Genomic DNA, 23678 nt, shown 5'->3' on the forward strand with positions numbered 1-23678 from the left:
CGTCGCCTGTACTTCTTCCTATATATGCTGCCTGTCCTGCTGCGTTCTACCAGCACTTTGTTGTGTTGCTGGTAGAGTTACGAGTTACAGAATATACGTGGACTAATTTGTTAACTGTCCTGTGCTATCACCAGTCAGATCGTCAGTTGATCTGCCACCTGTCTTCAGGAGTTTCGGCCACTTATGATCAAGACTCCCTCAAGGTGGTGGGCCAGCAGTACTAGAGCACCACCTTCCACTGGTGAGCTTAAAAACTTGGCATCTGCCTCTATCAGAGTTGTTGATCGCTTCCATCCAACAGATAGTCTGCTCTTCAGGTGTCTTTGCAACTACTGAAGGGTTTGCAAGATGTGTATACACTGTCTGACTATCTGCCCCTCTGGACATATTTGGTCCACACCCATGCTGATCCTTTCTCTGCTGCCTCAGCTACAGCCCTGCTGATTGACTTGATCTCTCTTCTAGTGAAGCCAAGGTCACGCAGCCACTTCTGGAGAGTGAATGCAATAAACCCACGGCAGCCTACTTCAGATGAATAGCATGAGACCCTCCACCCTCTGGCTCTGCACTCTGATCTTAATTCAGCATACTTGGTTAACTTGTGCCCATGGGTTTCATCGATGTTGTCTGCCCACGGGACTGTGAGTTCACCAATAACTACTTCTCTACTGGTGTCAGACCATACGATTATATCTGGACACAATGTTGTGAAAGCTATTTGCTCTGGGAAACTGCCTTTCCCGTCCAGGTCAGCCTTGACACACCAATCATTGGCTGGAGAAACTTTGAGAACGTTGTTATGTCTCCAGGTGTACATGTCGCTGGAAAGATTGACTCTGCATGCATTCAAGATATGTTGAAGTGTTCCCTTCTCGCCACAAGCAGCACACCTGTCTGTCTTATCTTCATAGCAGGTGCTGAGGTTGGCATGTGTTGGGAGCAGATCGTACGCTGCTCTGCATAGAAAAGAAATGTGGAGCGGTTCCATCTGCCACAGAACATTCCAAGATAGATGTCATTGTTCAACACTTTCCCACCGGGTCCAAGCCCCTTGTTTGGCCAGGCCAGCTGTTTTAGTTAATCTCTTCTCATTTTCTACCTCTCGTATTTCTTGTGTTACAAACTCACGGCGCTCCTTACCTGTAGAAGATGACCACCACTTGTGAGTTGTCCATCCAAGTCCCTGGCAGCCTAGCTGGATAGCCCCAACAGTCTCCTTGTGCTTCAATCTAGACTCTGCTTCATCAACTGCTACACAGGCTGACCACTTCCTGCCTGATCTCACATCCTGCTGCCTGTCCTGCTGCGTTCTACCAGCATTTATTTGTATTGCTGGTATAATACATACTTCGTTATGAAATTGCCCATTTTGAATACTGCTGTCTTACTGTGTCTTTGAGCAATTTGAAAGTGAGCTTGCATAGGTTACTATGATGTTCTAATGATGCCAAGAGGTATATTAAAAATTGTAAGAGGAGTTTAAAAAACAAAATTAGGAAGGCTAAGAGAGTTGTTGATTGTGTGGCATATATGATGTTTGGGCATCACTGAATTGTGGCTGAAAGAAGGTCATAGTTGGGAACTTAACATCCAAAGATACACCTTGCATTGAAAAGACAGGCAGGTAGGCTGAAGGGGGTGGGGTAGCTCTGTTGGTAAAAAATTAAATCAATTTCTAGAAAGAGGTGACATAGGATAGGGAGATATAGACTCCTTCTTGGTAGAGTTAAGAAATTGCAAGGGTAAAAAGGACCTAATGGGAGACCCCAAAAAGTAGCCAGGTTGGGGGGTATAGACTTAAATGGGACATAAAGAAGGCAGATAATAATGGTGTGCTGGCACGTGGCCAAGTGGTTAAGGTGTTCATCTAGTGATCTGAGGGTCGCTAGTTCGCCCTTTGGCTGAGGCTGCGTGTTGTGTCCTTGAGCAAGGCACTTAACCACACATTGCTCTGCAACGACACCGGTGCCAAGCTGTATGGGTCCTAATGCCCTTCCCTAGGACAACACTGGTGGCGTGGAGAGGGGAGACTTGCAGCATGGACAACTGCTGGTCTTCCATACAACCTTGCCCAGGCCTGCACCCTGGAAATCTTCCAAGGTGCAAATCCATGGTCTCATGAGACTAACTGATGCCTATATAATAACAAGGGTGAACTTTCAATAGTCATGGGGGATTTCAAAATACAGGTAGATTGGGACAATAAGGTTGGTGCTGGATCCCAAAAGGGAGTTTATAGAATGCTTACGAGATGGCTTTTTAATGCAGCTTGTGGTTGAGTCCACTAGGGGAAAGGCAATGCTGGATTGGGTGTCATGTAATGACCCAAATTTGATTAGGAAGCTTGAGGTAAAGGAACCCTTAAAAGACAGTGATCATAATATGATAGAATTCACCCTATAGTTTGAGTGGGAGAAGATGAAGTCAAATGTATTAAAGTGGAGTATCAAATGTATTAAAGTGGAGTAAAAAGAATCAGAGGTGCAAGAAAGAGGAGCTGGCCAAAGTTGATTGGGAGGGGAAACTAGCTAGATGACAGCAGAACAACAATGGCTGGGATTCCTGGGGCAATTTGGAAGGTGAAGGATAGATACATTCCAAAGAAGTATTCTGAAGTAGTATTCTGAATGGAGGATGAGACAACCATGGCTGACAAAAGAAGTCAAAAACACCATAAGAGGAAAAGAGAGGACATATAATATAGCAAGAAATAATGGGAAGTTAGAGGGTTGGGTAGCTTTTTCAAACCAATAGAAGCAATTAAAAAATCACAAAGAGAGAAAAGATTAAATATGAAGGTATACGAATCAATAATATCAATGAAACAAATAGTACCAAAAGACTGCTCAGCTATATAAAGCATAAAAGGGATCAAGAATGGATATTGACCCATTGGAAAATAATGCTGGAGAGGTGATAATGGGAAACAAAGAAATGGCAGAAGAACTTAATAAGTATTTTGCATTAGTCTTCACTGTGGAAGACACTAGCTATATGGCAGAAATCCAAGGGTGTCAGGGGAAGAATTGAGTGCAGTTGCTAATACAAAGGAGAAGGTGCTAGGAAAACTGATAGATTTGAAGGTAGATAAGTCCCTGGACCAGATGAATGACACTCTAGGGTTCTGAAAGAACCCTGAAGGGACTATGGAGGCATTAGTAACAATTTTTCATGAATCACTAAATGCTGGAATGATTCCAGAGGACTGTAAAATTGCAAATGTCACTCCACTCTTTAAGAAGGGAGGGAGGCAGAAGAAAGGAAATTATACACCAGTCAGCCTAACTTAATAATATTGAAGTCCATTATTAAGGATGAGGTTTTAGGGTATTTGGTGACACATGATAAAGTAGGCTATTACCAGCATATTGTCCTTAAGGGGCAATCTTGCCTGACAAATCTGTTGGAATTCTTTGAGAAATCCACAGGCAGGTAGACAAAGGAGAGCCAGTGGTTGCTGTTTACTTGGGTTTTCAGAGGGCCTTTGACAAGTTCTCACCCATGAGGCTGCTTAACAGGATAAGAGTCGATGGTATTACAGGAAAGATACCAGCATGGATAGAAGATTGGCTGCTGGGCAGGAGACAGAGAGTCAGAATAAAGGGAGTCCATTCTTGTTGGTTGCTGATGATTAGTGGCTTTCTGCAGGAGTCAATATTGGGGCTTCTTCTTTCTATATTAGAAGGAATTGATGGTTTTGTGGCCAAGTTTGCAGACAATACAAAGATAGGTAGTGGGGCATGTATTGTTGTGGAAACAGGAAGTCTACTGAAGATCTTGGATAGATTGAGAGAACGGACAAAGAAGTGGCAGATGAAATATAGTGTAGTGAAGCGGATGTTCATACACTTTCGTAGAAGGAATAAAGTCATAAACCATTTTTAAATGGGGAGAAAATTCAAAAATCAGAGGTGCAGGTCCTTATGGAGGATTCCCTAAAAGTTAACTTGTAGGTTGAGTTTGTGGTAAGAAAGGCAAATGCAATGTTAGCATTCATTTCATGAGGACTTGAATATAAGAGCAAGGATGTGATGCTGAGGCTTTATAAGATATAGGTCAGCATTCACTTGGAATATTGTGAGCAACTTTAGGCCGCTTATCTAAGAAAAGATATGTTGTTATTGGAGATGGTCCATAGGAGATTCATGAGAATGATTCTGGGAATGAATGGGTTAACATATGAGGAGCATTTGATGGCTCTGTGATTGTGCTCACTGGAGTTTAGAAGAATGAAAGGGAATCTCATTGAAACCTTTGTAATTTTGCAAGGTTTAGATAGATTGGATGTGGAGTAGGATGTTTCCTATGTCTTATGGTCTTGGTTTTTCTGCTTCTACCTTAGCTCTACTATTTGAACTCATCTGATCTCTTACTTTTCCTGGTTCTGATGAAAGGATGAAAGGTCAGCAAGTCTGTTCTTGTGTTGCTGAGTAGATCCAGCTTTTACTGTTTTATATTCATGGGTGAATAAGGTTCAAGCTAATGAGCCCCACTCTACCTCCTGCAATATGGTCCTTGCAAATGAATCTGAGGAAGAGCCTAAATAATCTTTGATGCTTGAGTTGTCATGTCATCCATCAAGAGGTCCAGAGATCTGCATGTAAGCTGCTTTTCTTGTAGAAAATCACTTCAAGATGCGAGAAAGACTCAGCCTTCAGAGTTAGCTGTCAGATTACTGAATGGAAGAATGAAGGTTGCATGCAATTGGTCCTATAAATAGCACTCTTTCTTTGCAAGCAGCCTTAGTAAAAGCTGGTTGTACTGTGAGTGAACAACAACTGTCATTTTTCAAGCCAACAGGATTGAAAATGTTGCTAATGAAGGATCCTGGGAAATACCTTAATGCTAATATCATTTGGAGAGTTTGACATTGCAGAAGTGTGAGAGGATAAAATCCAGATCAAATATATGGAGGTAATATTATAAATGAAAAATAACACATTTATGAATTGGCATCACTTGACCAAATTTCAATGCCTTAAAGCTTTTATTTTAAACAAAATTGTTTGAATGTATTTCTGACCAATAACAGATATTCTATTCAGTGTTAATGGTTTATTTCATTAAATAATTTTGTTTTGACGATTTAGTGGTACCATCAAAGCATTAAATATAAGCAACTTTAACTCTTTGATGAAAAATACCAATAGAAGAATGTCACTCCAATACCAATATGGTTACAATTGGCAGTTGTAATTTATAGGTTTATATATTTTGTTATATACTTAGAATCTCAGTGTGGATACCTGCTGTTAGTGTTCATTGTAGTACACTGCTTTAATTTTTTTAAAAATCTTTTATTTGCTTGAATACCCCAGAATCTCAGCCAACAATACCTTGCCATGTGGGTGACCATGTTCTATGACCATGATTGTTCTTGGCAAATACTTCCACAGAAATTGTTTGCCATCGCCTTCTTCAGGGTAATGTCCTTACAAGACGGATGACCCCAGCCATTATCAATACTCTTCAAAGATTGTCTGCCTGACATCAGTGGTTGCATAACCGGGAATGGTGATATGCACCAGCTGCTCATACGACCATCCACCACTTGCTCATGTGGCTTCATGTGACCCTGATCAGAGGACCATGCAGGTGCTACACCTTGGCTAAGGGTGACCTGCAGGCTAGCGGAAGAAAGGAGCGCCTTACACCTCCGTTGGTAGAAAGGTATCTCCACTCTGCCACCCATCTTGCAGACTATAGCAGCTAAACAGGATAGGACCAGAAAATAGTCCAGGATCACAATGTGCAATTACTTCATGCCTGTTTCACCCAGTGGAGATTGTCCATAAAATTCATGGTGCATGCTCTTTATCAAGATCTCAGCAGCCAACATGAACATGGTGCAGAGAACTGCACCACAAAGAGCGAGTGGTTTTCATCAGTTCAAGCAATCTTGCATTCCTCGGGTATCTTGTGAGATTCAAAGTACTTATACAGAATACAACTCTGATATTCATCCTGCTGCAGAAAACCACAAAACAAAGAAACACCATGGAACCGGTTCAAGAGACCATCAACCACCCAAAAAGAACAAATTGTGAAAATGGCTAAAAACAAGCAGACAATGCATAGAATATCATACATCAAAACCAGGATGTATTTAGTTCAGATCAGCATCACACTGAGAGCCCACTGCAGGCTGCAGAGCAAGGCATTCTTCACTGAAGTGTCCCAGTCCACAACGATCAAACCACTCAAAAACAGCAATAAAAATGAGTAACTCAGATCCAGGAACACAGCCTCACCAATCAATCCTTGACCCCAAGACTCTGGCACTTTCCTCCAACAGCAGCTAGTGAGAAGGAGAGGAAGTCTGATCAAACACAGGCATATGGCTCTGAACACCTGCACATCCTCCTCTCATCTTCGTCAACTTCAACCTTGCCTGTCGCCTCAATCAGACAAAAGCAATGGAGTTGATTACGGGCTTGTACCCTGTTTACAGACTTACAAGCCTCCAGGAAGTTTCCTACTCCCTTAAGGTATGGATTTAAAGCTTAAATGGGTGTGGTGTTCATATTGTAAAAAAATGTCCAACTAGTTTTCAGCCATGGTTGGACTGTTGTAAAATATGTCATGTTAAGGAGTATAAAGTGACAGACATGCTATGAAAACACAGGCTTGGTTTCTTGGGAGAGGCTCGGTTATATAATTAAACACTGATATATTGGATAGGTTAAGTACACTGTTAAATTATTGCAACCATCTGTCATGGTCTGGTCCGCGAAATCCACATTCCGGTTCACGGTCCGGTCCAAGTTCCTTATTCCAGGTTTTCCAGTTTTCCCCAGTTTCTGTTGAGGCAGCTGATTCTTGTTTGGGCTGGCTTCATAAAATACCTTCAGGATTCAGCCTCTGGCTGCTGGATTGTTCCTGTCTATACCCCCTGTCTGAATCCCTTCTGTTGCCTTGGCTGAAGCCTCGCCTCGCCTGTAACTCTTGCCTGCAACTCTTGCCTGCACCGCTGTTAAGTTCCATCACTGGAGCAAGATAAGGAACTGTCTATTGATGTTTTGACACGTCTCTGTGTCCACACCTTCGCTAGGTAGGTCCGGCTGTTTGTCGCTACCTAGTGTTGAAAACTGTCCGTATTCATGCCTTCGCTAGGTAGGTCTGGCTGTTTGCAGCTACCTAGTGTTGGGAACTGTCTGTATCCATGCCTTCGCTAGGTAGGTCTGGCCATCTGCCGCTACCTTGTGTTGGGAGCCATCTTGACATATTCTGCATTCTGTGTAATGAGTCCCGGCTCTACGTCCTGTTTCCAAGGAGGGATCCAGGCTCTGTGTTCCTGTCTCTCCCCCGACTGAGGCTGTGCGTTCCTGTCTCTCCCTTGATCAAGTCAAGGCTTTGGGGTCTCGTCCAGTCCTAGCCACGTTCAAGAACCTTGTCCTGTCCAAGCCACGGCTTTGTGTTCTCGTCTTGTCCATGTGCTTCGCCCAGCCAAAGAGTACCCTGCCCAGCCCGGTCCTGGGGTTCCCTTGTCCTGTGCTGGGATTCCCTTGTCCTGTCCAGAAGTCTCACGTCCAGTCCTGTTGCCACTCCTCGTCCTGTAGCCGTGTCATGTCCTCGCCTAGTTCCGGGGTCCGAGCCCAAGTCAAGACCCAGGTTCTGGGCCCTTATCCAGTCTGTGGCTCAGAGTCTCAGCCCAGGCTCCTAGCTTCAAGTTCCATGTCCTGGTTCCGCTATCCTAGTCAAGTCGTAGCCCAGGCTCTGTATCCTTGTCTCTTCCAGGGCCTGTGTCATGTCCAGTGTCCTTTCTTCCCCACTTCCCTTGCTTTCTTGACTAACCTAGTCCTGTTCCTTGTACTTCAGTGTCTGTGTCTCCCATTTGGGTCCATTTCCAGCACCACCTCCCCCCCACTATGACACCATCATTGTGTTTATCTTTTTGTTGCTGTTTGTCACATCTTCTTTTCTGTCACTTGGTAAAGGCAGCTATCCCACTGTTATGACTGTGATGAAGTCATTGGAGAAACTAGAGAAGTTGTGGATATGAAAGACTTTATTCACCACAACAAACAAACTTGGAGCCTATCTCTGCAGAACCCGCAAACTCAAAGGTATATCAAAAGTAATAGTAGGTGATTCAATACAGTTTCAATAACTACAATGACGTTGTTCACCTCAATACATTGAGTTGACAATACTTCCTTTGAATTGTATATCTGCAGTGCCTTTCAAATGTCCAGATACCTTTGCCAGGACAAACTAATTGACACAGATTTTCTAAAAAACTTTTGAGGTCGAGCCAGATGCTCAGGATCTATAGATGATTCTTTGAGTACCCAAGTCTCTCAATTACTGATAGCTCAGCTATTTGATGTGTGAAATGACAGTATCAGGCTGGTCTGCAAGCTTCCTTGAATTGTTTATAATGTTGCAAATTACTTAAACCTATAGTTGCCTGGATTGATACATGCCAATTAATATAACCTCATTGTCTTAACATTTGGCTGATGCATATGTGAATGTGAATGACCACCCTTTTGTAAATCATATCTCATAGTTAGTGAGCCAGCCTATGCTCCAGACAGTATTATTTGCAAAGCTGTGCTTTCAACTTCAATATACTGCTTTCAATTTACAATTTGCATTAAGAACTGAAGACTGGTTCTTGCTTGAATTAATACCTACTTTATTGACATAATTCCAGAATACTCCCTAACACCATCACAGCAACACCATGGCTGGCATTCCATTGATAGCTAGTAATCCTGGGTGCATTCTGCAGTTAAAGATTTTTACTTAACAATGAACTCCTTACTAAATTTTCCATAAGTATTGGCAGACGTGATAACTTCTGACATTACATGTGTGTTACATTAAAACATTGAACAGAGAACAGTGCAGCACCAGGACAGACCTTTTGTATGACCACGATGCTGATTTAAACAAATCCCATCATCTGCATGTGGTCCACATCCTTCCATTCCCTGCTCATGCCAGTCTAAATATCTCTTAAACATTGCTGTTATACCTGCTGCAACTACTTACCACTTCTGTGTAAGTTTTTGCCTTGCACATCACCTTTAAACGTTATCCCTCTCTCCTTAAAACCAATCCATCTAGCATTTGATATTTTCACTCAGAGATAAAAACTCTGATTATCTATCCACTCTATCGATGCCTTTCATACTTTTATATTATAAGACCATAAGATATAGTAGCAGAATTAGGCCATTTGGCTCATTGAGTCTGCTCCTCTATTTCTTTATGGCTGATCCAATTCCCCTCTCAGCCCCAGTCTACTGCCTTCTCCCTGTATCCCTTCATGCTGTGAACAACCAAGAATGTATCAGCCTGTGTCTTAAATATACGTAAAGGTCCCTCCACAGGCTCCAACATTTTCAATTGCTTTATGACATTCCAAGGTAGAGGTGAAAAATGATAAAATAAAATAAATCAGAAACTGCTGGAAAATAAAGCAGGTCATATATTACCAGAGTTGAGGAGAGCAGTTAATGCTTCAGCTCAAAAACTTTCAATAAACTTTCAGCGAGCAGTGATTAGTTTGGACATTCCCAAATGATTCTCATAACTGAAGTAAGGTTTAATTCTATATTGAATCATGCTGCAGGCCTGTCAGCCATTTCATCTGCTTGCAGGTCAAAACTCAGAGGTCATGCGGGATATACGGTAGAGGGATTTTCTTTTTAGGCATTAGAATACTTAACTTTAGCTTCACTCCTTGAAATTTCCAATCATGAGACCAATTATGGATAAAGAAGCATCCTCCAGCTTAAGAAAAACTGTCCTCTTTCAGCTTATAAATCAATGTGCAACACTTTGAAAAAGTACTGCAAGAATCAAATGTAAAAAAAAATGCTTCATTTGAGTGTCCATTGCATCTTAAATGACTGAACTAGCTGAGATATTAATAATTAGATCTGCAGCAAGTAGGGAGAGACTACCAACATGAGGGCTAACCTCCCTGACCACATTCTCACTAACCTGTGCCAGATGCATCCGTCCACAGCAGCAGTGTCTTTGTGGAGACAAGATCCTATTTACATACTAAGCTCACCCTTCATTGGTTGTGCAGCACTACAATTGTGTTAAGTAGGACACACTCAAAGCTGATGTGGCAACTCAGAACTGGGCTTCCATGAGGTGCTGTGGATCAGCAGCACCAGCAGAAGTGCACAGTACTGCAACTTATAACAATACACATCAAAGTTGCTGGTGAACGCAGCAGGCCAGGCAGCATCTCTAGGAAGAGGTACAGTCAACGTTTCAGGCCGAGACCCTTCGTCAGGACTAACTGAAGGAAGAGTGAGTAAGGGATTTGAAAGTTGGAGGGGAGGGGGAGATCCAAAATGATAGGAGAAGACAGGAGGGGGAGGGATGGAGCCAAGAGCTGGACAGGTGATAGGCAAAAGGGATATGAGAGGATCATGGGACAGGAGGTCCAGGGAGAAAGACAAGGTGGGGGGGGAAACCAGAGGATGGGCAAGGGGTATAGTCAGAGGGTGAAAAAGGAGAGTAAGAGAAAGAATGTGTGTATAAAAATAAATAACGGATGGGATACAAGGGGGAGGTGGGGCATTAGCGGAAGTTAGAGAAGTCGATGTTCATGCCATCAGGTTGGAGGCTACCCAGACGGAATATAAGGTGTTGTTCCACCAACCTGAGTGTGGCTTCATCTTTACAGTAGAGGAGGCCGTGGATAGACATATCAGAAAGCAGGATCTCCCAGTGGCCACACATTTTAATTCCACATTCCATTCCCATTCTGACATGTCTATCCACGGCCTCCTCTACTGTAAAGATAAAGCCACACTCAGGTTGGAGGAACCACACCTTATGTTCCATCTGGGTAGCCTCCAACCTGATGGCATGAACATCGACTTCTCTAACTTCCGCTAATGCCCCACCTCCCCCTCGTACCCTATCCGTTATTTATTTTTATACACACATTCTTTCTCTCACTCTCCTTTTTCTCCCTCTGTCCCTCTGACTATACCCCTTGCCCATCGTCTGGGTTCCCCCCCCCCCATCTTTCTCCCCGGACCTCCTGTCCCATGATCCTCTCATATCCACTTTGCCAATCACCAGTCCAGCTCTTGGCTCCATCCCTCCCCCTCCTGTCTTCTCCTATCATTTTGTATCTCCCCCTCCCCCTCCCCCTCCAACTTTCAAATCTCTTACTAACTCTTCCTTCAGTTAGTCCTGACGAAGGGTCTCGCCCTGAAACGTCGACTGTACCTCTTCCTAGAGATGCTGCCTGGCCTGCTGCATTCACCAGCAACTTTGATGTGTGTTGCTTGAATTTCCAGCATCTGCAGAATTCCTGTTGTCTGCAATTTATAACTTCATGTTTGATGTTACCCTCACTCTGTTGTTACCATTAAGCCAAGGAATCAACCAACGTTCAATGAGGAGTGCAGAAAGATATCTGAGGTCTACGGCAGGCTTACATGAAAATAAGGTTCAACTTGAAGCTTTGCAACTTCTAATCAGGTGGGCAATTACAATGTATTACAAGGAAGATACCCTGGGACTAGCAACTCCATCTCATTAAACCCAGAGATACAAAAATGACAACAGATGATCCAATGACCTCATCCCTGGGAGCCAAAGGATGTATTGGCACCTAATGCCACAGTAGGGGTGATGGGAAGAAGGAGAAGGGAAAGGAGAAATGAAGAAAAAGAGGAATACTACTACTACTCCTCCTCCTCCAGGAAAAATATTCCCTTCCTTAATGATGGGAATGTTCTTGGTGCCTTATCCTTCTATGTAGACAACCTGGTTCTGGATTTCATTGCAGCCTTGGTTGAAACATGGGCCAAAGACTTAAATGCTAGAGGTTAGTTGGGAGTGAAAGGATTTGACATATTTGAGATCAAGACAAAACTTCAACGAGTGTGTCATTAAATCACCCTTATAAACTATCAATATTGATATTAATGGAAAACAGAAGGAAGATCCTCACATATTTGTGTCACAGTTTGCACAAGGAATGATGAAGAGGTTAAATAGTGTAAGCAGTGATTGGAGTGGTGAGCACAACTTTAAAGGTCAAAGTTCAAAGTAAATTTATTATCAAAGTACATATATGTCACCATATACAGCACTGAGGTTCGTCTTCTTGTGGGCATACTCAACAAATCCATAATAGAATAATAACCATAATAGAATCAATGAAACACCACACCAACTGAGTGTTTAATCAGTGTGCCAAAGACATCAACTGTGCAAATACAAAAAGAAATAGTAATAATTAATAAATAAGCAATAAATGTTAAGAACATGAGATGAAGTGTCCTTGAAAGTGAGTCCATAGGTTGTTAGTTTGGTATTTCAGTGATGGTCAAGTGAAGTTATCACTTTTGGTTCAAGAGCCTGATGGTTGAGGGGTACTAACTGTTCCTGAACTGGTGGTGTGAGTCCTGATGCTCCTGTGCCTTCTTCCTGATTGTAGCAGTGAGAAGGGAGCATGACCTGGCTGGTGGGGGTCTATGATGATGGATGCTGCATTCCTGCAACAATGTTGTTTTCCTGTAGTTGTTCTCAATGGTGAGAAGGTTTTACCCATGATGGACTGGGCTACTTCTGTCACTTCTTATTGGATTTTTCCCAACTATCGCTAATGACCTTCACCATCCAGGATATTTTCTTTCAAGGGCATTGATGCAACCAGTCAATATACTCTTCCCTTACATCTGTAGAAGATTGTCAAAGTTTTAGAAGTCATGCTGAATCTTTGCAAATTCCTAAGGAAGCAGAGGTCCTGCTGTGCTTTCTTTGTAATTGCACATGTTCTATGCCTAGGATAGGGCCTCTGAAATGATAACACTGAGGAATTTAAAGATGCTGAGCCACTCCACCTCTGATCCTCTGATGAGGACTGGCTCAAGGACTCAAGGACCTCTAGTTTCCTCCTCTTGAGCTGCTTGGTCTTGTTGACATCGAGTGAGAGGTTGTTGTTGTGGCACCACTCAGCCCGAATTTCAGTCTACCTCCTGTATGCTCATTTGTCATCACCTTTGATTCGGCCTGTGACTGTGGTATCTTCAGCAACCATGAATATAGGATTCAAGCTGCCAGAAGAAATGCTATCCTTTGGAGAAGATTTGCTCCTGATGATTTTAGATAAGATGCAGTTGTTCTCATCGTACATGGTTATCAGATTCTGAACATGAAATAGGTTTATTATGACTAACTTGTATAACATGAAATTTGTTGCTTTGTGGTGACTGTACAGTGCAAAAACATAAAATGACTATATATTACAAAATAAATAATTTAAAAAATGAAATGATAAGGTAGTATTCATGGAGTCACAGCCCATTCAGAATCCTAATTGTAGAGGGGTAGAAACTGATTCTGAATTGTTGAGTGTGGATCTTCAGACTTATGTACCTCCTCTTTAATGGTAGTAATGAGAAGAGGGCATGTCCTGGATGGTGAAGGTCCTTAGTGAAGATGCCTTTGATACTGGGGAAGGTTGTGCCTATGATGAGCAGGTAGAGTCGACAACCCTCTGCTGAAATCTCAGGATTGTGTGCATTGCAGTCCATACCAGGCTACAATGCAACCTGTCGAATGCTCTTCACTGTACATCTATGTCATCTTTGGTGACATAGCAAATCTCCTTAAACTGCTAAGAAGGTGGAGTGAAGTAGACAGTCTGTATATAGAACTGACAAAATGGTGGGTTTGTGCAGTTTGTGTTAGGTGCCACCTGAATGCTTTACCTTTAGCTCTTTCTGCTGAAAATCTTACAGCACCTTAACCAGAAAGCTAAAATAAAGAAGGTTATGCGTTGAGTGAAGTTTTCACCTTCAGTTAAAACTTATCAAACTTTTGGTACCATTTTACTTTGGCACAATGAGTGGATGACACCAGGAACAATTCAGCAACTGCTGCAATCTTGTCATTGGTCAAAGAAATGTTATCCTGTATGAGACCTGGTTCCAAATGAAATTCTGACACATATAGTGCACAATACTGGACGCAACTCCACAAATGAAAAACAAGTGGGTAAAGGTAATTTTAACTTCTGCTTCTTGGTAAAAGGCAGGAGTTTGCAAATCCACAGCTTAAATTATACGTTGCCTCATTTTGGAGAAGGAGCTAAGGAGGAGACAATGGTGCCTAACGCCAACTTCTTTGCTTGCATCTTTGGAAACAGATCTATTTCCATCTTTAATATCTCTTTTTTCCCTTTCAGGGTTCTTTTGAAGACCCTGATCTGGAGTTGCATGTTGACTGTGGTTCTTTGCGGGAATGGGACCCGTTCTCGGAGTTTCATGACTGGCTGTTGTTTGGCATGCCAAGGGTGCAGCCTAAGAGCTTCGCTCGCCTTCAGGTGTTCAAGATTTTGTCGCTCTAGAGACGGGAGTATCGGAGGTCAGTGTCCAGGCAGGAGATTGGTGCGTCATGGGAGATGGAAGATCTAAGGTTGTGTGACCAGAGACCTGAGATCTCTGGGCACAGAACTTGGAAAAAGCAATGCAACGGACTTTTAACATCGTAAACCAAAGAGTTGTTTGTTATGTCTCCCCTCTTGCTGTGAAATGGAGACACCTCTTTTTCACCCTAATCCTATGCCGTCTAGTTCTTGATTCCCAAACCCTGGGGAAAAGACTGAGTATATTTACCCGGTCTATGCCCCTCATTACTTTCTTACCTTTATAAGATCACCCCTCATTCTCCTACGCTTCCCTGAATGAAGTCCCAACATGTTCAATTACTCTCTATAAATCATGAATTTTGGAAACATCTGCATAAATCTATTCTATATTCTTTTCACCTTCTTACTGCAAGGGTAAAAAGACCCTTATGGGAGTTATATATTAAGTCTCCAAACGATAGGCAGGGTGTGGGCTACAAGTTACAATAGAAAATGCATGTCAAATGGGCAATATTGTGATGGTCATGGGGGATTTCAATGTGCAGGTATATTGGGAAAATCATGTTGGTGCTGATTTTGGATCCTGAGAGAGAGAATTTGTTGAATGCCTACAAGATAACTTTTTAGAGAAGCTTGTGGTTGAGCTCACAAAGAGATCAGCTATTCCGGATTGGGTGTAGTGTAATGAACCAGATCTGATTAAGGAGCTTAAGGTAAAAGAACCCTGAGGAGTCGGTGATCATAATATGATAGAATTCACCCTGCAATTTCAGAATGAGAACTAAAATCGGATGTATCAATATTTCAATGGAGTATAGGGATTTACAAAGGCATGAAAGGGGAAATGGCTAAAATTGATTGGAAGGGGACACTTGCAAGGATAATGGCAGAACAGCTGGTGTTTCTGGGAGAAATTTGGAAGGTACAGTATAGATATATCCCAAGATGTAGAAATATTCTAAAGAGAGGAGGAGACAAAGGAGGCTGACAAGGGAAATCAAAGACAGGATAAAAGCAAAAGTGAGGGCATATAATGTAGCAAAAGTTAGTGGGATCATAGAGGATTGGGAAGCCTTTAAGTGGAGGGGAGGAGAAGATGGCGGCCCGACGCAGCACGCACGGGTGCTCCAAAATGATATCGTATTTGTTAAGTAGGGGCCATGCACAATCCTGATTTGATGGAGACAGATGTGAGAAGCATGGAGGAACATCTAGAGAAATTTTTGAAATGCCTGCTTTACTGCCGCTGCTACTGTGCGATCGAGAATCTCCGGAGGGGAAGGCCCCAAATCCTCAGCTTTGCCTATTGCCTGTTGCTGGGGCCGGGGTCGAAGTGCATGGCAGAGAGGGTGCTCACTGTCGGAGGGCTGGTCGGAAGCTCAAAGTTTTTGGATGGACTCAAGAATCGGCTGTGGTCGGGTGCTTCCACGGTGTTGCATTGGCAAGTTTGTGGCGCTGGAAGCTCATGGCAGGGAAAGTTTCACCCTTCTACCTTCTGCGTGAGATGATGGGACTTTTGAGAGACTTTGAGACTTTTTTTTTACTGTGCCTATGGTCTGTTCTTTATCAAATTACGGTATTGCTTTGCACTGTTGAAACTATACGTTATAATTATGTGGTTTTTGTCAGTTTTTTTAGTCATGGTTTGTCTTGTGTTTCTGTGATATCATTCTGGAGGAACATTGTATCATTTCTTAATGCATGCATTACTAAATGACAATAAAAGGGGACTGTGTGTCCTCATAATCTATCTAATCTAAACCAGCAGAACCAACTAAAAAAAGTCATAAGGAAGAAAAAGATGAAATATGAAGGTAAGATAGCCAATAATGTCAAAGAGGATACCAGAAGTTTATTTAGATATATAAAAGAGAGGGGAGAGTTGATATGGGACCACTGGAAAATGATGCTGGAGAAGGAGTAATGGAGGGACAAGGAAATGGTGGATGAACTGAATATGTGTCTTGCATTATTCATCACTGTGGAAGTCACTAGTAGTATGCAAAAAGTTCGAAAGTGTTGAGGGCAGAAGTGAGTGCAATAACTAAGGAGAAGATGCCTGAAAAGCTGAAAGGACTGAAGTTAGATAAATCACCAGAACCAGATAAACTGTACCCGAAGGTTCTGAAAGAAGTAGCTGAAAAATTATGTGAGCATTGGTTAAGATCTTATAAGAATCACTAGATAATGGCAGGGTTCTAAAGGACTGCAAAATTGCAAATGTCACTCCACTCTTCAAGAAGGGAGGGAGGCAGAAAAAAGGAAATTATAGATCTGTTAGCCTGACCTTAGTGTTTGGGAAGATGTTGAAGTCAATTGCTAAGGATGTGGTTTCGAGATACTTGGAGGCACGTGGTAAAATAGGCCAAAGTCAGCATGGTGTTTTTAAGGGAAAATCTTGTCTGACAAATCTGTTGGATTTCTTTGAAGAAATAACAAGCACGATAGACAAAGGAGAATTGGTGGATATTGTGCACTTGGATTTTTGGAAAGCCTTTGACAAGGTGCCAGACATGAGGCTGCTTATCAAGATAAGAGCCCATGGTATTACAGGAAAGATACTAGAATGGATGGAGCATTAGCTGTTTGGAAGGAGGCAAAGTGTGGGAATAAAGGGAGTCTCTTATGATTGGCTGCTGGTGACTAGTGGTATTCTGCAGGGGTTGGTGTTGAGACTGCTTCTTTTTACGTTGTATGTTAATGACTTGTATAACAGAATTGATGGCTTTGTTGCCAAGTTTGAAGACAATAGGAAAATAGGTGGTGTTGAGGAAGCGGGGACGCTGCAGGACTTAGACAGATTAGGAGAATGGGCGAAGAAGCGACAGATGGAAGACAGCGTTGGGACATGTACAGTCATGCACTTTGGTAGAAGGAATAAAAGCACAGACTATTTTCTAAATCGGGAGAAAATTCAAAAATCTGTGGTGTAAAGGGACCTGGGAGACCTGGGTTCCCTAAAGGTTAACTTGCAGGTTGAGTCAGTGGTGAGGAAGGTAAATGCGATGTTTGTATTCATTTCCGAGGACTAAAATCTATGAGCAAGGATGTTATGTTGAGGTTTCATAAGACACTAGTGAGGTCTCACTTGGAGAATTGTGAGCAGTTTTGGACTTGGAGAATTGTGAGCAGTTTTGGGCCCCTTATCATAAAAGCATTTATGTACATTGGACTGGGTTCTGAGGAGGTTCATGAAAATGATTCTAAGAATGGAAGGCTTATCATACAAGGAGTGTTTGATGGCTCTGCGCCTATAATCAATAGAATTCAGAAGAATGAGGAGGGATCTCATTGAAACTTATTGAATGTTGAGAGACCTAGATAGAGTGAATGTGGAGGGAATGTTTGCTACAGTGGGGGAATCTGGGAACAGAGGACACTGACTCAGAACAGGGGGATGATCATTTAGAACACAGATGAGGAGGAATTTCTTTAGACAGAGGGTGGTGAGTCTGTGGAATTTGTTGCCACAATTGGCTGTGGAGGCCAGATCGTTGGGTATAGTTAAGGCAGAGGTTGATAGACTCTTGATAAGTCAGTGCATGAAAGGTTAAAGGGAGAAAGTAGGGGAATGGGGTTGAGAGGGAAATGGATCAGCCAGGATCAAATGGTGGAGCAAACTTGGTAGGCCAAATGGCCTATTTCCGTTTCTATGTCTTATGATCTTAATGGCATCAATCCTACAGCAGGGTGATAAAAACTGAACACAATATTCCAAATGTGGCCTCAGCATCATTTTGTGAAACTGCAACATGACATCCAGTCATTGATTCTCAATGCTCTGACTGATGAAGACCTGCACGTCAAATATTTCCTTCACCACTCTGCCATGTTATGATGTCACTTTCAGGGAAGTGTAGCTTCAGTTTCAACTTGGGAGTTTCTCAGCTTGTTGAAAAGCAGAGAATCTTTCATTTTCTCTCTCTGAGAGAGATGTGGTTGGAACAAGACTGGAGTATTTCTCTGATTCAAAGGGTTGCTCATGCTGCAGGCATGTGGATTGTGTTGTGTGAGCATTATGATGTCAACTTTACCTTAACCTGGTGAAATTATCCAGCTGCTACATCAAGGGGAACATGTTGCAAAGTGCTGGAGAAACTCTGCAGGTCAGGCAGCATCTACAACAATTAATAAACAGTTGGCGTTTTGGGCCGAGTCCCTTAATCGGGATTGGAAGGAAAGGGGGAAGAAGCCAGATTAAGAAGTTGGAGAAGGGGAAGGAGTACAAACTAGAAGGTGATAGTGAAGCTAGGTGAGTGGAGGATGGGGGATGAAGTAGGAAGCTGGGAGGTAATACATGGAAAAGGTTAAGGGCTGAAGAAGGAATCCGATGGAGGAGAGTGTTTAGCACTAAGGAAGCAACCACAATGCTGGAATCCAGTGTGCCTGTTGTATTCAATGACACCGTAAAGTAATGGATTTAATTGAGTGTGAAAGGCTATCCACTGATGAAAGAGTTTGTATGTGGCTATGACATAAAGTGAGTTTCAGCTGCTTTGAGAAATCAAAAGAAACAGTCCACTGATACCATAAAGCACTGTTAATTGTACTGTTTAGTTTGGAATATCCAGCTGAATGGCTGCAATATCTTTCGTGGTGTACTGTTCCATTATGAGAATCATCCCCACCGTCTTTTGCCTGTCAAGAAGTGAGGACACACCAGATGGAAGGAAAGAGAAAGGGAAAGTGCAAACTTGATAGAGATGGCTGCAGCACACTCCAGTCCAATTTTGTCACATCTCCTGCTTCATCACTGTCCTCTAAATCACATGGTGTTAACATGATGGTTGTGAGATGAAATTGTGAGAGAGAGCGAGGACCTTCACATCGTTTCTGCATTTCAAAGCTACCTATATGTCTGGAATGAACAATGTCACGTCTGGTGCTGAGGGGAGGGGAGAAGTTACCTCTTCATTCTTGTGACAGATTCAAGTTCTCCACTCAGCTGTAGTGGTTATGTAAACGGAAAAAAAAACTTCTTGTTTTCATCCTTATAACTTGTATGAAGTGTAAAACTAATTGGCAGAGCAATTAGACTAGTAGTTTTTTTCAAATTTTTGTAAATCCTTCCATAATTTAGAAGGGTTCAATTTGCCTTTGTTACCCCACTCTTCAATGGGATTATTTTTCAAATATGAACAATTAGGTCCAATTGCCTACAGCCATGACTCTGTCACAATAGGGTCAACTACTTGCAAAATGAACTTGTTATCATACAGCAAAAACCAGTTCAGGTTTGATTTTATTTGATCTGACATAGTGGGCAACTGACAGGTTCAAATCAGATAGCCTTTCAAATTCCTCAAGATTTGACTTGAGTGCCATCAAGTGTGATGCAAAACAAGCAATGAATCCAGACCTATGCTGCTTCTGTCAGGCTAGATTAGCAGCATGCTTTAAATCTCCAGCCTAGTAACCAAATGGCTCCGATTGTGCTGGAAGTTCTGAGCATCTGGGATGGTGATGCTGTGGAAGCACTTTTCAATATTTTATGGGAATTGTTCATCAAATTCTCTTGTATACTGAACACAAAAATATACTGAATTGTCACCTAACAGATGAAATTATCTAGAACTGTTAACATCATTACATTCCTTACAATGGTTTTTATACAAATATCTTATAAAATTTTAAAATTCTTCCTGCACTCAGCACTCTTTCTGGAACTATAATATTATATCTGGTATTGTTTTTTTTCCTTTTGTAGTATGTCCATTACCTTATATACTGAATATAACCAATTTATTGCTTTGGTCCAACTCCACATGATAATCTTCACTTCTTATATCATCTCACTTTGTCAGTATTACACTCTATTTCTTTTCTACCTCACATACTTTTTTTCTGGCTTTAGTTTAAATGGAATAAAATATTCAATGATAAGAAATAGGAAAGAACCAAAATAACTGGGTGGAGACGTTGACTGAGTGCTCGCCTTCTATGTTGAAATTTTCATACGTTTATGAAAACATATTACAAGAAATTAGCGTTTATCAGATGCTTGTCTAACACAAATCTACTGTCATTTATAGTTCACTATATTTATGTTATATGTCACTAAAATATCATCAGTAAACTGACAAAAATTAAAAAATGAGATTCACAGAAGCAATTGTGGCAGAACATCACCTCAGGACCATTAACTCATTTTTAAAAATATTTACGCATGTGTATTTTCTGCACTTTATTTTATTGCAATAGGGGTTTGTTTCTTACCAGAAAATCAACTTTGTATTTTACATTGGGTTGAATTCTTTGCGTTACTGAAATAAAAGACTTTATAGTTAATGAATAAGCAAGCATATGAATAATGAGAAGCCAATGTTGGAAAGTGATGTATCTCGAGGTAATACATTGAAAGATTTTAAGACTTATAATTACATCAGTGTGTAAAAAAGGCTCATTTGCAAATTTTGGCATAACATACACAATTTGAAATGCAATGGATTCCGGTTAATTGGGCAGCCACTTACTTGGAACAACTCTGAGAGAGCAAAAAACAAATTGAGAAAATAGCCATGATTCCCTTTGTTTATTTGGGACACTATGCCTGGAGTCTGTTGCTGAGTAGTTTCTAACTAGTGTCAGTCACAAGCACTTGTGTCCCAATAGACACGTGTTTAGAACGAGCAGATTTTAAATAGCACCAATTCCATGTGTTTGTGCTCAAAGACAAGGAATTTGGTCACTGATAGTTGGCAAGTAAGCAGTAAGACAATTCAGAACCGTTTTGTTCACTGTGGTTTCAAGCATTCAGGTTTACAGATGCAAGAAATGGCTGGGAGTGAAATTGAAATGATTTCACTCCTTCAGCAAGTTAGGAACTATAAGGAATCCAAAGGTATCAACAATTATCTTGAATGTTACAATGAAAAAGAAGATTTGGAGATAAAAATGCAATCCATTATCTACATTAAGTGTCTGCACTGATATTGTCCCATTTAAAGTCAATAAAAAGTGCACAACAGCGTACACTGGAGGAATTGCTCCGTCAATAACTATTAGGAATTAATATACAGTTTAAAGTACTGTAGTAGTATTAAAAGTGTTCTAATTTGATCTATATTTCATTTAAATACTTAACTTGTTACTTAGTTAAATGGTAGTTTTTTTAATATAAATTTTAACTATTTGCATGAAATTTTAGCAAATAGGACAGCTGCTTCATTGGGCCAAAATATATAAGTCCCAATGTGTCCCAATTAATCAGAATCCACTGTATTGTAATGCCATTTCAGTGTCTAAGCATGTAGAGCAGTGCTTGCAACACTGTGTGTCAGACAGAGTGATCAGCGGCACTGGGGCTCCACAGGGGACTGTCTTGTCTCCCTTTCTCTTAACCATTTACACCTCGGACTTCAACTACTGCACAGAGTCTTGCCATCTTCAGAAGTTTTCAGATGACTCTGCCATAGTTGGATGCATCAGCAAGGGAGATGAAGCTGAGTACAGGGCTACGGTAGGAAACTTCGTCACATAGTGTGAGCAGAATTATCTGCAGCTTAATGTGAAAAAGACTAAGGAGCTGGTGGTGGACCTGAGGAGAGCTAAGGTACCGGTGACCCCTGTTTCCATCCAGGGAGTCACTGTGGACATGGTGGAGGATTACAAATACCTGGGGATACGAATTGAGAATAAACTGGACTGGTCAAAGAACACTGAGACTGTCTACAAGAAGGGTCTGTCATGGTCCGGTCCGTGAAGTCCACATTCTGGTTCATGGTCTGGTCCGTGGACTCAGGACTTGGGGTCTTCCAGCTGTCCCTTGTTTCAGTTAATCATTGGCACCTGATTCCAATCTTTGGGCTTGCAATATAAGTAGCCTTGGGATTGAGTGTGGGCTGCTGGTTTTGTCTTGTCAGTCCCACCTTGGAGCAACCTGCTGATGAAACCATTTGTGATCTCTAGGTCTGGTTGGAGGACCACTGCTTCATGGACCCTTGTTGCCACTTGTTGGAGTAGTCTTTGCGGTATGGATTCGGCTGTTTCCTGGGCCAGCTTAGTGGCTGCCAGCCACTCCAAGCTAGGTAGGGATTCGGCTGTTTCTGTAACCAGCCGAGGTTGCTGGCTGAACTCAGACTTGGAGCTACCCCGGAGCAGAGATAGAACTGTCTGTTGTTCTTTGGTGTTTGTCTCTTGTCTTCACCTCCGTGGGGTAAGTCAAGCCGTCTTGCCGTTGCCCTGCCGGGGGTCATGTCTTGTCTTGTCTTGTCCTCGCCTCTGTGGGGTAAGTCAGGCCGTCTTGCCATTGCCCTGCGAGGAGACCTGTCTTCTCGTGTCCTTGCCTCTGTTGGGTAAGTCTGGCCGTTCTGCCATTACCTGATGGAGAGACCTGTCCCACCTTGGTGTGGAGATGAAGTTGAGTCCTGGCTTGTCAAAGGATAAGTCCCGGCTCTATGTTGATGTTCAGTTCCCAGTCTGTCTCTCAGCTCCAGCCTCTGAGTTATCAGCCTCCGCATTTCAAGATGAAGATCCTGCAGCCAAGCTCCAAGAACCCAAGCCTCGAAGATCCTTCAGCCAAGCTCAAGACCCAAGACCCCAAGCCTCGAGGATCCCAAGCCAAGCTCAAGATCCAAGACCCAAGCCAAGCTCCAAGAACCGAAGCCTTGAGAATCCCAAGCCAAGCTCCAAGAACCCAAGCTTCAAGGATCCCAAGCCAAGCTCAAGACCCAAGACCCCAAGCCTCGAGGATCCCAAGCCAAGCTCAAGACCCAACCCTAAGCCTCGAGGATCCCAAGCCAAGCTCAAGACCCAAGACCCCAAGCCTCGAAGATCCCTCAGCCAAGCTGAAGACCCAAGACCCCAAGCCTTGAGGATCCCAAGTCAAGCTCAAGACCCTAGACCCCAGCCTCAAGCCAAGCCTCAAGACCCTAGACCCCAGCCTCAAGCCAAGCCTCAAGACCCTAGACCCCAGCCTCAAGCCAAGCCTCAAGACCCTAGACCCCAGCCTCAAGCCAAGCCTCAAGACCCTAGACCCCAGCCTCAAGCCAAGCCTCAAGACCCTAGACCCCAGCCTCAAACCAAGTCTCAAGACTCTAGACCCTAGCCTCCAGCCAAGCTCAGGCCTCTAGACCCCGGTCATGTCCTGTCCTGAAACCATGTCATGTCCTTGCCTTGTTTGGGGTCCGAGCCTGAGGCAAGACCCAGGTTCTGGGTCCTTGTCCAGTCTCGGGCTCGGAGTCCAACCCTTGTCTCCTAGTCCATGGTTCCAAGTCCTGGTCCTGCTTTCCCTAGCCCAAGTGTGCATTCTTGCTCCTGCTCCTCGTCTGAAACCTGTCATGTCCCTACTCTAATCAAGTCCTGTTCCTTGTAC

The sequence above is a fragment of the Mobula birostris genome, chromosome 1 (assembly GCF_030028105.1).
Source record: "Mobula birostris isolate sMobBir1 chromosome 1, sMobBir1.hap1, whole genome shotgun sequence".
In the NCBI taxonomy this organism is placed as follows: domain Eukaryota; kingdom Metazoa; phylum Chordata; class Chondrichthyes; order Myliobatiformes; family Myliobatidae; genus Mobula; species Mobula birostris.